Genomic DNA, 16,357 nt, shown 5'->3' on the forward strand with positions numbered 1-16,357 from the left:
TAAGTTACATTTTAGTCATTAATACGTTCTACTAATACCTTCTTGTAAATCAATACAGTTCTAGGAAATCTCCATAAGAGTCTCTCTCTCTATTACCAGCATGGTTATTATCCTGAGACATGGGAGTGACAGATCATAGTATAATCATAGACTTTAATATATATCTAGGAGAAAATGTCTTTTGAATGCCATATGGGACCACCTTCAACTCCTAATGGTCTAAGAGAAGTGAAAGTTCAACTGTGTGTATTTTCAGAATGCCCATATTATATATCTGATGCTTTATGGATGCTGCAATGTACATTAATGCCAGTTCTTTTTGTTATCTTCCGACATGCTTGTCCCTTTGTCGATCCCTGCACACAAACTTTCTTTTCACTGGTACAAGAGTCCGTAATTGCAGGTGAGCCCTGGTGATGTCTAGGTGATGTCTATTTCCTCTAGGAATATCTGATTGTCTCCATTTTAACTTATTCATCAGCTGAGTAGATTTACAACTCGACAGTGACAAAGACATAATGTTGAGTAAAATACAGTTTCTTGAGTAGATATAAAGGAATTGTGATGTTAGAATAGACTTTTGAAGATCAGATAGTCTTGCCTCTGGAAGTGACATATACTTGTATCTTAAGAGTAGGATGACCAGATGTCCCGATTTTATAGGGACAGTCCCGATTTTGGGGACTTTTTCTTATATAGACACCTATTACCCCCCACCCCCGTCCCGATTTTTTACACTTGCTATCTGGTCACCCTACTTAAGAGGAAGGTGAAATGATCTGTGTACTGTGGTACATCACGGTGAGAAAGATTCCTCCACAACCACTTATGCACGGAAACAAGAGGACTGATGCTCTCCTTCCAAATTTTACACTTAGCTGATGTTACTACAAAATGAAAATCCTTTTCATATAAATGCCTACAGTTAAAAAGTGAAATATTATTATTAATTTAGTCAAAAGTATGATTAATTTAGCAAGCCTGATTGAAAAAAAAATTCTAACCTAGACAAAGGATATTTACTGTTCTAAAAAAAATTGATTGGGGGATAGATGGAGCAGTGCTGTCTGTATACTGCTTACTAAAGCCATCCTGCAGTCACCTGCTAGGATAGCTCCAAGCTGACAATGGTCAATACATGAAGCACCTTTAAAAAGAACTAGTGTGCTACTCTGACTAGCTGCGCACAACAACATACATGCTGGAAGCTTGATCACACCTGCAAACTAGCAGACCACAACCTGTTGGGTCTATAGTGCATGGCACCCTCATTGTCCTGGTCCCCTTTCAGTGTACTATTGAGCGCTAGGTGAGAATTCTGCCAAGCAAGAGCTTTAAGTGGGGTAGGGAGAAGAGGTTCCTTATATAGTATTCCTGACCCCCCAAGATACCAACCTGGCCTGGCCTTTCTGTTTGCGAATTTTCCCATTACAGCATAGGAGGCAGAATTAAATTCCTTCTCATTAAACAAAATAAGCTGGGAGGTTTTTATAAAAAGCATTAAAATGTGCTATATTCTGTCCTTGTTCCTTTCAAGAAACCTCCATCACCACTGACGTGGCTTTGCACAAAGATGAAAGAAAATAGAAAAATGAGTAGGGCAAACTCCTGTGTGCATATAGTACTAAAGATTTTGAGTCATGGTTTTCATTAGAGATGGGCCTGAACTAAAACACCAGCTCAGATAACCACAGAACTAAGGGGGAAGGGAGTTCACACTCAGATTTGATATTCCCCAGTGGCCTCTCTCAATTATGGTCCTTCCTCATGCCCTATATTGCATCGGGAGAGGAGAAAAACATCCTGCTGCCACTGCTGCTGGTTGTAGGTGAGCCTAGAGCCCAAGAATCCCCAAACCTGATCTGAGTTTCACCTGTTTTTTGCTCAGTTCTACTGCTGCTTTTCCTGTCTATTGCATCCCTGGAGCCATGATGCACTGTGACAACTTTTGGGTATGCTACAGCAGGTGCTTGCCCTCCGTTCATTCACTAGAGGGTGCTGCTGAATTGTATTGTTAGACATGTACTGTGGTTAGTCTAGTGTGCATTTGAGAACTTGAATAATGGTAAAGTGCGGGGGGGAGAAGCATATAATTAAATATCAGTCAAGCCTCTGTACTGAAGTGATTTACATGAGGCAAGAGTGTTGCGTTGGGTAGGAATATTGTGAAAGGTACTCATGCTCTGGTATTTCACAGAGGTGAGCTGAAACTGGAAACTCCAGTCATAACCCATTCAGATTCCTGGCGCACTAGACTTTAAAATCCCAGGTCAGAACCTGCCCCTATAGTTCTAAGTTATATTTGAGACCAGAAAAACCACTGTTTTCCATTACTGGTAGAAATACTGCCAAAATTGCATGAAATAAGTTGATCTCATGAGATTTCTGCAATTTTGGGTCAAAATCTCAAGAGACAACTTTGCAGGATTTCAGTGCTGTTGAATCTGAACTCAACTGTAGCTGCATTTTTCACTCTCCGAGCGGGTCAAAGAAGGGTATCAGTTTTTCATTAAAAAAATCTGTCCCCTTTTTCATTAAAAATGTCTAAATTTGAATGTTCTGAGCAGCTTAGGTTTTTGTATGGTGCCTGTCACTGCAGCAGCTGTTTTCAGACCAAAACCCAATCCCCTGCTTAAACTTCATTATAAACCAAGAGCAACTTATTAGCCTAGCTCTAATTTCTCAGTATTGCTTCATCAGCTTAGTGGTTCTCCAGCATTTTTATTTCATGGGCCAATTCACAATTTTATATGGAAAAATATAACAAGCAAACTTCACTTGTCTGTTTCAAATATGGAAGTCTGCACAACTATACAAAAGCAGCAGAGGGGTAGCTGCTGAAGCCTTGGCGTTAACATTATTTATAATTGTCTTTATAAGCAATATAATTTCAAGGACGGAAAGTCTTGTTACTTAAAACCTAGTGTCTCTATCAGTAAATTGGCCATCTGAGATATAATTTAGCAGATTTCTGTCAAAATATTAAAAAAAACTGCATCTGCTTAGTGAGAAATGGCAAATAATTGTATAATGAACTTTATATCTAATACTGTTTATATAAATCACCTTACAGTGTTTATATAAATATGTGGGGTCTTAAAATGTAGTTTATATTGGCCATAAAGCCTAAAAACTTGTATGATTTGATGGGTTTGCTCCAACATTTTATCTAGCATCAGTGCAAGTGTCACCTAAAAAATATCAATCAATCAATGTTTGTAATAACTCTCCTGTTTAATGGCCAGTGAAGATGTAAAGGCAAAACTGACAAGTGCAGATGTATTCAGACACTTTCTGCTGCTGTAGATTGACTGATTCCAAATGTGTTATGAAGGTTCTTTATTGTTTCTTTAAAAGTAACATAAAAAGATTTGAAAAATTATGAAGCGCCCCAAGTAGAATAGAATAAAAACCAGTAAGAATCCCCATGGGTTTTGCTGATTTCTATTGTTGACGGACAATAGAACTAGAACTTTAAAATGCTTGTCTCAGAGCTTTCCCTTGCATTTGCTGCTGTTCACTGCTGTGCCTTTGAGAATACACTGTGGTTTTTTTCATGACTAGATTACAGCTCAGAGTAATAGCGCAGGCCTGAATGTTCTGTATTTCTAACAGTCCAGCAGCATTTGAAATTACACATTTGTAAATAGGCACATGGTTTTCTAAACTTTGCCATCCCCAAGTAATTTAGGGCTGTTTGAGTAAAAGAAACTGTCCTGCAGCTTCTGGTACTGTACTTAGGAATTCATGATTTTTTTTTCCAACTAGCATTCCAAGGGAGAGATGAAAAAGAGGTGTGATCTACTAAGATTGAAATTCTGTCTGAACTATCCCACAGGGCACATCACAGAAAACAGTGACTTTTATTCCTGTCTATTTTGCTGTACAGTTGTGCTCTAAGGTATTAGGCAATAATTCTCAAATTAGGGGAGTGAAATCTATATGAATGGAAAGAAACCTAATAACCTAGCAAATGTACATTAAATAAATTGAGGCAAGTTTACCTTTCGTGTCACTTAGTTAATTTCATCTAAGGCTGTGAATGGACTAGACTACTCAAGCTAGCTTGAATCCAGCTAGTGCGAACAATAATAGCAGTGAAGAGAGCACAGTGTGGGCTTCAGCACAAGTAGTACATGTGCAATGATACAGACCCTAAGTGTGTGCTCTTCTCGCTAGTCTGTGCTGAAGCCCATGCTACTGTTACCTGTGCTAGCTGGATTCCTGCTAGCTCAGATAAGCTAATCCATGCACAGCTTTTGCCGTGTGGTGAGTCCGAGGATGAATTTGGCCCATATGGCCCTTAGAAGAAATGCAGTTAACAAGTTATCTTGAACTTAGAATTTATCATATTGCCCTATCATTTCAATGTAACATCAACATGATAGTTTAGCTTAAAATTCTAGAGTAACAAATTAAGGTTCTCACAGTACATTTTAAACACCCACATTGCACAGAAAGGAACTTATTAAAAATGACTCTAAAGTATTCTGCAGCAGTTGTTTTGTACCAATAATGTACTGGAGCAGTTGCTTATGAGGGCATATTTTATATATACTCATAAAAACTTCAATAAAAGGTAATGGGACTTGTGTTTGCATATCCAAATGGTGCAATTGGGCCAATTGTATATTCAAGTTATATTTAACAGCATAGCTACTAATAAAAAACATTCCATGTATCTAACATGGGTAAATTAATTTGACTGTGAGATTCTTTTGAATTTCCTGACTCTGGGCCTGATTTTCATTTTAAAAGGTAACAGGGCAAGGTGCTACCAGCCTGTCTGTTATGGGTCATGGACTGTGGGAGTTATAGTCCCTGGTGGAGTATGTGACCTGAATGAGCACATGACTGATAGACAGGGCCGGCTCCAGGCACCAGCTTAACAAGCAGGTGCTTGGGGCGGCCAAGGGAGAGGGGCGGCATGTGCAGCAATTCGGGGGCGGCAGGTCCCTCATTCCCTCTAGGAGCGAAGGACCTGCCGCTGAACTGCCGCCGCCGATCGTGGCTTTTTTTTTTTTCCCCCAATTGCCGCCGCGAATCGTGGCTTTTTTTTTTTTGCTTGGGGTGGCAGAAATGCTGGAGCCATAAAAAGATATGAGGCAGGAGGAAGGAAATAGATAAGATTTGTTGGGTATGGGTGGGGCAAGAAGGATGATCTCAATGAACAAAGGGGTCAACAGGAGACTCCCTCTTCTCCATCTCCCTCCTCTCCACACACACACACACACACACCCCGGATATACACCTTTCTTCATTCTGTAGTCACTATGTTGGGGAGATGAAAGTTCTTTTAGCACGTTTTAGAACAAATTGATAAATTAAACAGTAATAAGTCACCAGGACCACACGGTATTTACCCAAGAGTTCTGAAGGAACTCAAATATGAAATTGCAGAACCTCTAACTGTGGTATAAAACCTATTGCTTAAATCAACCTTTGTACCAGATGACTGGAGGATAGCTAATATAACACCGATTTTTTTTAAAAGGCTCCAGGGGTGATCCTGGCAATTTCAGGCTGGTAAGCCTAACTTCAGTACCAGGCTAATTGGTCAAAACTATTAAAGAACAGAATTATCAGACACATAAATGAACACAATAGGTTGGGAAAGAGTCAACATGCATTTTGTAAGGGGAAATCATGCCTCACCAATCCATTAGAATTCTTTGAGGTGATCAACAAGCATGTGGACAAGGGTGAGCCAGTGGATATAGCATACTTCCAGAAAGCCTTTGACACCAAAGGCTCATAAGCAGTCATGGGATAAGAGGGAAGGTCCTCCCATGGATTAGTAAAAGATAGGAAACAATGGGTAGCAAATAAATGGTAAGTTTTCACAATGGAGAGAGGTAAATAGTGGGGTCTCCCAAAGATCAGTACTGGGTACAATGCTGTTCAACATATTCATAAATGATCAGGAAAGGGGGATAAACAGTGAGGTGTTAAAGTTTGCAGACTACACAAAACTATTCAAGATAGTTAAGTCCAAAGCAGACTGTGAAGAGTTACAAAGGGATCTCACAAAACTGGGTGACTGGGCAACAAAATGGCAGATTAAATTCACTGTTGAAAAATGCAAAGCAATGCACATTGGAAAATATAATCCCAATTATACATACAAAATGATGGGGTCTAAATTAGCTGTTACCACTCAAAAAAGAGGTCTTGGATCATCGCGGATAGTTCTCAGAAAACATCTGCTCAATGTGCAGCAACAATCAAAATAGCTAACACAATGTTAGGAACCATTAGGAAGGGGATAGATAATATTAGAAAATACAGTGCCATTATATAAATCAATGATATACCAATACCTTGATTCCTGCATGCATTTCTGGTTGCCCCATCTCAAAAAAAGATATATTTGAATTGGAAAAAGTACAGAGAAGGGCATGGATAGGGATATGGAACAGCTTCCATCTAGGAGAGATTAAAAAGACTGGGACTGTTCATCTTAGAAAAGAGATGACTAAGGGGGTGTGATATGATAGAAGCCTATAACATTACGAATGGTGTAGAGAAAGTGAATAAGGAAGTGTTATTTACCCCTTCACATAACACAGGAACCAGGGGTCTCCCAATGAAATGAATAGTCAGCATGTTTAAAACAAACATAAGCAAGTACTTCTTCACACAATGCACAGTCAAACTGTGGAACTGTTTGCCAGGAGATGTTGTGAAGGCCAAAAGTATAACTGGGTTCAAAAAAATTAGATAAGTTAATGGAGGGTAACTCCATCAATGCCTATTTGCCAAGCTGGTCAGGGATGCAACCTCATACCCTGGTGTCCCTAAACCTCTGATTGCCAGATGCTGGCACTGGATGACGGGATGGATCACTCAATAATTATCCTGTTCTGTTCAGTCCCTCTGTAGCGTCTGGCACCAGCCACTGTCAGAAAACAGATACTGGGCTAGATGAACCATTGGTCTTACCAAGTATGAACATTCACATGTTCCTATATATGGCTGCAAAAGCTGTTGTGGAAGAGAACAACTTCTGGTTGGCTGCCTTGGCTTTTGTGCCCGCCAGCCCTCCCAAAAAGGATTCCAATAAATATTCTTGTACTAATAGGAAATTATAACTTCTTCCCACATCTCTGTTAAATTTTTGCATCTCCTATTTTATGACTGTTTCAGGACTAGACTGCTTTATTCTGCTCCTGTTCAGCTCTGGCTATGCTGAGTATTAAATTACAATCCACATTGGTTTGTGTGGTTTCTCTGCTTTGGTTTAAATAATCCCTTTTACAAAATCTATTTAATGGTAATGATTCCTGATTTCCCAGGGGAGCCGTGAGAGGATGATTCAGAAAATTTTAGTATATTACACGAAACCTTCAGTTGGTCTTGTAAAGGCTGAGAAGTTGTTTGGGTTTCTAAGAGTTTTAATTAAGAGCAGTCAGTTAAAGAGTTTAGGCTGTGTGATCTCAAGGAAACATTATTAGTTAACACAATCAATGTAACTGGCACATAAACAGCCCATGGAGTTTCTCTTGAACAAACAATACTCGGGCTCCTGCTGTCAGCATAAATAGACAGTATCTAAATAAAAGACATTCCTTTACCTGGGTTCCAAATCACACTTCAGCAGGTAGGCTCGAACTCTTTCATTGATTATCTTTTAGTAGAGAGATGGTCTCATGGCTACTTCCCCCTGCCATTTGCAATCGCATATTATCCCTGTAAAAAGCACAGCAGTAACTTACGTACAAAAAGTTACGCTAAGAAAGGATGGCACTTTCACTTGTCTTCTAACATGATAGAGCAGCTGGAAACAAGATGATAACCAGCACTGGATGACCTTCCTACCACCTTTTCATGGACCACCACCAAGTGCTACATATACAACCATTTGTCTAAAGACCACACTTAGGGAACAACTGATTTTTGCTATTAAAACTGGAAGATTTAAAAAGCTCATTTAGAGAGGAGGCCTGGACCAAAACACACTTAAGCCTTAGAAAAGTTCAAATCTGAACTTGGCAGCATAAGACCATCTATAATTTAATTTGCTTTTTATTATCTACTGAATTTTTGCCTTCTGCTCACAGGCCAATCCTGCATCCCTACTCCTATGAGTCATGCAAGTGACGTTAATAGGAATATAAAGAAATGAGAAATCAAAATTGAAAGTACTCTGAAGGGAAAATGAAGCTAGTCCAGCTTCATCTTTCTAAACTAGTGTTTCCCCCAAGTCTGCGGTGGTCCCTGAGATGGGGCACAAAGGTCCAACTCAGGGGCATGGACAGGCCTTTCAGTTCTTCTCCAGGGTCTCACTTTACATACAAATAAATTCAGGGTGAAATTCAGACCCTTTTGAAGTGACAAAACTCTCAAGCTGAGATCCTCCAAGGCTCCTAACTTCCATTGATTTCATTCTGAGAATTTTGTCATTTACTTCAAAAGGGTCTGAATTTCACCCTTACTTTATTTGAAATCAATGGAAATTAGGAATCTAAATAGCTTTGAGGATCTGGGCCTCATTGATTACAGTGGGGCCAGGATTTCACCCTAAGTCTTTTGCTGTTATACTTGTGTGACGAAGTGGGACTGTTCTTAATGTTTCCTCTGAATACTGTGTGGGTGCCTCAGTTTCCCCTATGCATTTCTTAAGTCTCTAGGTGGTGGGGAAAGGCCAGTGTGCATAAATCACTGACACTCTGTCTCCCTGGCAACAAATGGCCAGGGCCCCTCCCTCCTCCTCCCCCCGCCCCCAAGGAAATAGCTAAAGGTGAACAAAGAGATCAGGTGACCTCCTGGCCCAGAAAAGAGACAAAGCCGAGAGAAGGAGGGGCTGGAGGGGGTTTGGGACTTGGAGCTACCTGGGGACTAGGAGTGAGGGCAGACATGGGTGTCTGGCTCTCTGAACCCCATAATGGACCCAGCCGAGGGGTCCCGTTCGCGCTGTACCTACAAGCTCTGTTTTAGACCATGTTCCTGTCATCTAATAAACCTCTGTTTTACTGGCTGGCTGAGAGTCACGTCTGACTGCGAAGTGGGGGGTGCAGAACCCTTTGGCTTCCCCAGGACCCCGCCTGGGCAGACTCGCTGTGGGAAGCGCACGGAGGGGCATATGCTGAATGCTCCCAGGAGAGATCCAGGAGGTGAAGTCGTGTGAGCTTCTTGCCCTGAAGACAGTCTGCTCCAAGGGAGAGGAGGCTCCCCAAAGTCCTGACTGGCTTTGTGGGGAGCAGTTCCAGAGCATCGCCCGGGGACTCCGTGACAACTTGTGAAAACCTTTGAAACATGGCCCCAGTGTAAGCAATGTCTGCCTGAGTTTATAGATACCTTGAAACAATGGGTCTGAGGTGTTAACCATATATAATAATTTGGTGAGTAACAGTGTGAGTAAAGTCAATTGTACTTGCTGCTTCAGCTGGAATAGTATATATCCAAAGCACTCCACCTGAATCCTTATTTTTACTGAGAATGACTTTTCTGAGGAATGCTGTGATAAAACAGGAAAGGCTATTTTGGGGGAGCAATTCTGCTATTGTTTAACTGATTTTTATTATTTAAAACAAAGAGGACTTTGTTTAAAGAGAAAAGGCCTGTGAATTTCCTTATTTACTTTGGCTTCGCTTCCCCTTTATTGGGAGGTGAAACTTTGCCCATCTAATCCCATTACTTTAACCTAAAATTCAGCAATAACATAGGTCATGCTCTGGTTTCGTTATAACAGACACAAGCCTGGTTTTGAATATGTGATGGACGAGTGAGATTATCAAGAACAATAGAGGAATTCTATATCTTGTCCTAATACAGAAGGTTGGCCAAATTATGCAGTCACATAAATGGTGTTAAGTATCAAAGGGGTAGCCGTGTTAGTCTGGATCTGTAAAAGCAGCAGAGTCCTGTGGCACCTTATAGACTAACAGACGTACAGGAGCATGAGCTTTCGTGGGTGAATACCCACTTCTTCGGTTGTATATATACACACATACAGAGAGCATGAACAGGTGGGAGTTGTCTTACCAACTCTGAGAGGCCAATTAAGTAAGAGAAAAAAAAGCTTTTGAAGTGATAATCAAGCTAGCCCAGTACAGACAGNAATTATGCAGTCACATAAATGGTGTTAAGTATCAAAGGGGTAGCCGTGTTAGTCTGGATCTGTAAAAGCAGCAGAGTCCTGTGGCACCTTATAGACTAACAGACGTACAGGAGCATGAGCTTTCGTGGGTGAATACCCACTTCTTCGGTTGTATATATACACACATACAGAGAGCATGAACAGGTGGGAGTTGTCTTACCAACTCTGAGAGGCCAATTAAGTAAGAGAAAAAAAGCTTTTGAAGTGATAATCAAGCTAGCCCAGTACAGACAGGTTGATAAGAAGTGTGAGAGTACTTACAAGGGGAGATAGGCCCCATGGATGTAACTCAAGCATCAAGGGACCAGAAGGAAACGGGTGACAGGAAAAGCAATTAATTGCAGGATGTAAGATAAAATAGGCCCTCTCATTGTTGCTTTTCTAGATACATCTCCTTCCATCTTTTCAGCATGTAAATTACACTCACTTTGCATAATTATTGAATGCCATGCTATTTGTTTGGTCATGGTGTGTATTAGCCCCTGATCAAGAATTAGGGCCCCACTGTGCCAGGCACTGTACCCAAACAATGTGCATGTACACACAATGAAAAGGTAGTCCCCATCCCAAAGAGTGTACAGTCTAAGTATAAAACAAGAGACTACAGATGGATGCAATAAATATGGTGAGCACAAGGTAAAATTGGATGAAACTGTAACTGGATTAAATTCTATAGTCGATATTACACAAGAGGTCAGATTAGATGATTTGATGGTCCCTTCTGGCCTTAACTTCTACAAAAATGTTACTATTTGACCACTAGCACTCACTTTCTAATGTGTAACCTACTGCACCATTTATGTCACAGCTAATTTGGCCTGAAGTCTCTCATGCAGTCGCATTTCCTGACAATTTGGCCGTGTGAATTTCTTGGTCGAAATACTGGCACTATTTTCTCCAATTGGGACTGAACGTGGAATATAATCGCTGCCTGTGGAGATCAGCAAATCATTTGTCAGTGTGTTTTCAGGATGGATGCTCAAACAAAGCTTCGGTGGCATAGAAAATGGAGCATAAATTGCAGCCACTTCAAAGTGGCAAAATCGGAAGAGTAAGACACCAGACAAGTGTCAGAGAAAAAAGGATGTCATTGCATAGGATGATGCTAAACTTGCTTCCAGTGATCTCCCTGAGAACAGGGAATTAATGCTTCAGAAGTGTTAAAAACTAAAGTCTCCGAGGAAGGAAATAGTCCAGAGTTTATCGCCAATATGCTGACTCCTGTCAACACTACTCTTAGTGGTGCTGCTGAAATGCCTATCTCTACGGAAAAATCTTCCCTCTCAGGATAAGTGGTTATTTGTTTCCTTCTGATATGCTTGTGGTTTTGCTGGTGAGGCAGTTTTTGGAACTGAGTTTATCTTCCCTAGTTGCAGCTATTCTATTTTATGGTGAGATGATCCTTTGCAACCGGACTAGCCAGGCTTCATAACAGACATCTCCACTGGGGATTGTGGGGGAAGAGCAATAAGGATCTTCCGAGGCTCCCTCTTCCGACCTCCCCAAACCTGTTCACCCAGACACTCATCTAATTTAACTGGTTTCTGCTGCAGTGCCTACAAAAGGTGAAGTGGGATATGTGGTTTAGCAAGGAGATCTGAGGCAGAAAAGAAAATAAACAATGGAACAATCAAGATACTCATGTGCTTTCCCAAGTGAACATGTGACCTTATTATAAATTCCCTTCTCTTGCTTCTCGACATTTGTCTTCTTATGAGCTTACTTGTGTCCCATTGCAGTTTGATTGTAAAGCCTTTGATGGAAGGACATTTTGGAGCCCTCCAGAGGAAAAACGTAATGCAGATTGACAGCAGTCATCCACAGTTGTAATTGCAGTCTCAGAGTTGTAGTAGCCTCCAGACCAGCACGCTCCCTCTGTGTTGGGGAAACTGACTAGTGAATCTACGAAGTTATAGGTCTACCATGCACTTCTCTCCTGGCTTCATTCAGCCCCTTTCTGAGAGGCCCAGATTAAGGCAAATTGGTATCCTAGCCACTGCATGAAATGAGGCCACCCATTTGTTCTCCCTCCCCCCCATATTGAGTGATGGCAGGAGTACTCTTTCTTCCCCCTCCCCCAACAGACAGTAGCACAGTGCCTCCTTCTCCCTCCATAGAGTGGTAACAGAAGCCCCTCCCCTTGGGAACAACAAGGATGGCAGCAGGCATCCCCTTTACCATTCATAGATGAAGCAGTAGCTGAAAGGGGCCTCAGTACTTGCCCCAGCAGCTGGGACATGTTTAGTTGAGTGGTCGGATTGGGCTCACTGCCGCTGCCGCCTCCTGCTACACACACAGTCCTGTGATGAGGGACCATTCCCAGAGCAAGGAGTCTTGGAGTTAACACTTCATTGAGATATATGAGGTAGTTCCCTCCTCTCGGAGCTATTATTTCAGGCTGTTTGCACACTCAGGCAGATACTGCTATACTGGTTACACAGATCATGTTTTCAAGCTTTTATTCATGACCACAAGTTAGAAATTAAGCCTTTATTTTTAAATGAAAACTCAGATTCTGATGCATTGACTTGACTGCCAGGGTCCTACACACAAGCATTGTGGCAATGAATGCTCCATTAGGTAAACAAGCTTTTAAACCTTTAAGCAAGACTGCCTTGTGGGGACAGTTTTAACTGTGGAGTATCTCCTAGCACACGTGAAAAAAAGAAATATAACTTGCCATGGATGGATGTACCTGAAGGGGTTCCACATGAAGTACTGATTATGATTCTCAAGTCATAGGACAGGATTTTTATGAGCACTAGTCTGAAGCCAACAATTATAACCCCTCTTTCTTCCCCCACAAATAAAAACATGCAGCCCAGAGGAACAGTGTAAAAATAACTTGTCTTGGTTTGAATAGGATATATACACTACTTTCTCTGTATCTGCTCCTGCTTCTTGAAATGTATGAGGTAGGTGAGAGAGTTGTGTAGTAGCACTTTGCCCAGCCAGCTAGCAGGAAGGTCACCAATGTTCATTACCAAAAGAGTGTGACTGGAGCTTGTGAGTGGCTTGGGTCTTGCTTTTCCTCTGCAGCTCTGATTGAACTAAATTTAGCAAAGTAACACGCTGATGTCTGGCTGTAATCCACCCGAGATTATGGTGGGAAGAGTGGGATCTGGCCCATTGGCCTAGAGTTTCTGCTGTGTAACCAAGTTCAGTGGGCCACCATTCATTATTATACTCCTGGCCTGTTGAACATGGATTTATTCACCAGTCTTTTTTGCCCTGAAATTCGTGAGATTTAAGAGTGAAGGGGCAATAAAACAGAACAGATTCTGGGTTTATGCCTGTTTTCTTTACTAAGCTAATGTTGATGCATGGATTATGGGGGCACATCCTGCTAAAAATGGTACCCAAGTGTATTGCCTTTTCAGCTCTACCAGAAAGCAAGGGGAACAAAGCCAGGACCAGTATTCACAGCTTTAGCTGGCTTCTGGGCAGTCCCTCCTTTATTAATTTTAATCAAATAGTTTATGAACCAGTTTTAAAGTGAGCTAGCTGTGATGAAAGTCTAATTTCACTGACCAGTCAGAGCCAAAGCCCAGCACACTGAAATGCCTAGCACACAAGTATTAAATAACTGATTGCAGTTTATTGGGTATGTTTCTGTAAATTGGCTACAGCAGATGCGTCACAGATTTGATATACTTATGCTAACACAACGAGCCTGATTCTCTTCTCATTTATACGAGTCTATCAACTTCACTGGAGTTATCATCATTTTGAAAGATGTAAATCAGGAATAAGAGTCAAACCTAATGTCAGTTTCATTAGGGGCAGATTAGTCCCAGACTCCAAAAATGCATTCATTTATATTTGTTTTCTTAAACAACATATTGTATATTTATATTACTGCCACCAAAAAGGTGCCAGTTAAAAGGCAATTCCCTTCCACATTAGGACAGGTTAAAGCATTCTTGAGTGTGGTTTGCTGTAGAGAATATTCAAAGGTACATTTACATATATTTCCACAGGGGTGTGCACCAGAGGGAGGAAAGCAGGGGCACAGGCTTCCTCAATAGTCGGCGGGGGCACAGAGCGAGCTCCAGCCCCGGGGGCCCAGAGCGAGCACCTCCAAAAGTCGTCAAATTTAAATACATGCACACCCCTGTATTTCTTACCAGTCTTTTGTGGTATTCTTTGGAAGTTAGTGATTCTACAGAACCAACCTGTCAGGAATGGTCTAGTTATTACATACTCCTGCCTTGAGTGCAGGGGACTGTACTAATTGACCTATTGAGGTCCTTTCCAGTCCTACACTTCTAGGATTCTATGACTGTTAGAGAGAGAAAAATCTCTACAGACCTAGTCTTCTGTGTGACTAAGGATGCTTCAAGGGCAGTTTCTGATATATACACCCACCGCTGAGGCCGAATACATGAGCAGACTGAACTAATTTTCTCAGCATTCCTGTGATGGGGTATAATGGCTTCCATACACTCCTTTCTGTAATCCACCGAGCAGCACACTTTCCCTCTGTGCAATTTGGTCTTCATTATGCTCAGGTTTATGCACATTTAACCACCAATTAAAAGGTACCCAGAAAAAATGTATGACAGTTGCTGTATCATCTCCAGGGCTCCTAGAAATCTGTTTGCCATGGAAAAATGTGGAATTTGCATTTTTACAGAGAACCTTTAGTGTTTATAGGTGCTTGGGCTGTCAGCCCTGGTTTGGTTAATAGAGAGAGGTGCATAACAGAGGCTCTATTGTATATCAATAAAACATAGTGTTCAACTGATATCTATCTATAGTGTGGCTAGGGAAACTAAAGTTCAGCATTTCATTTTAATCGCAGAAAAACACAGATGTTTAGGGTTTATTTGGGAATTAGTTGGTTTGTTTTTTAAAATCACGAACTAGAATCCCTGCTCATCTCTATCACTTTAGCGTTCAGAGCACTGTTAAGGATTAATAAATTAACCTTCAGCATGCAGCCCACAACTTCTTTTTTTATTTAGCAATTGGTTGATGTTGGACTAAACTTGTGGAGGATGATTTATACAGGTGTTGCTGTAATTATTGCCTTGGGGACAAGACCCCATGCTGCAAACTCTCACTGACAGAAGGAGTCCTGTCAGCTTCAGAAGGAGCAAGATTGGGGTCCTAAAATGGCGGCAAAGTGACTGTTGCAGACAACAGCAATTTTGTTTTGATTGGTGCGCCAGTAAACATGCTTTACAGGAACCATAGACCTCAGACTCATTTTTGTTTTACCTCTGTAATTTATGAATGCTGCAGCTCATGGGGATTGCTTCCATATGCCAACAAGTCCTTCCATACCCTAGACATTTAATTTTGAGAAATTCCTCTTTGAAGTTATAGGACCAAATTCAATCACTAGTACAAGTTCCAATTACAGTTAATGGCAGCTGTGTCCACTTAGTCATAGGATGAACTGAATCTGTAGTGCTGTTCTCTTCTTTCACCTGGAAGGGGTGAATGACTATAACATGAATTTGTATTTAATCATGTATTCTTATTTAGTAAATATTTTGCTAAGTGAGATACATATTATAACTTTAGCCCTCTTAAGAAAATCTCCAGGGCTAATGTCTAGCTTTAATCTTAGCAGTATTACCAACCCCACATATTCAGAAATCAAGGTCTCCCTCCTCCCCACCCCCCAAAAAAATCACAAGATTTAAAATATATACACAATTTGGTTTCTTTAGATTTGCCTTCTGTTTTTTGAGCAGTTAGGTTATGCATGAATCATGATTTCAAGCTTTCCTCTGCAACCATGAGGGATGGAAACATTTTGTTTTAAATGAAAGCTGAGATTCTCATGTATACAAAGTCCCAGTTCCTGGAGTCACCTAAGAAAAACACCAAATATTGACAAACTCCAATAATAAAGCCACAAGAGCTGTCAATACTCGCTTAGTAACATATCAATTTGTCTTCAATACACATTTCTTAGGGGCTGTTTATCAAGTTAATGGATCAAATTCTGCCCTCATTCCAGTCAAGGGCAAAATTGCAATTAGGGTGCCCAGATAGCAACAGTGAAAAAACGGGACAGGGGGTAGGGGGTAATAGGCACCTATATAAGAAAAAGTCCCAAAAAACAGGACTGTCCCTTTAAAAATGGGACATCTGGTCACCCTAATTGGAATTCACTTCAGTAAATACAGGATGAGGTCCCAAGCTGGTTGCCAGAGCCATCAAAATAACAGCAGGTTAGATTTTTTTCCCCTGTGATACAAGAACTGGACACTAGGTGTCTCTGTGAACTCACCAAAACAGAGA

At 41.0% G+C, this 16,357-nt stretch overlaps 1 protein-coding gene across 7 annotated transcripts in view; it reads left to right on the top strand.

The window, feature by feature from the left end:
• The window catches only part of KALRN (kalirin RhoGEF kinase), a 739,094-nt gene that overhangs the window by 602,139 nt on the left and 120,598 nt on the right, over nucleotides 1-16,357 (top strand). The window lies entirely within an intron of this gene.

This window comes from Trachemys scripta, chromosome 11 (assembly GCF_013100865.1).
Source record: "Trachemys scripta elegans isolate TJP31775 chromosome 11, CAS_Tse_1.0, whole genome shotgun sequence".
Classification (NCBI taxonomy): Eukaryota; Metazoa; Chordata; order Testudines; family Emydidae; genus Trachemys; species Trachemys scripta.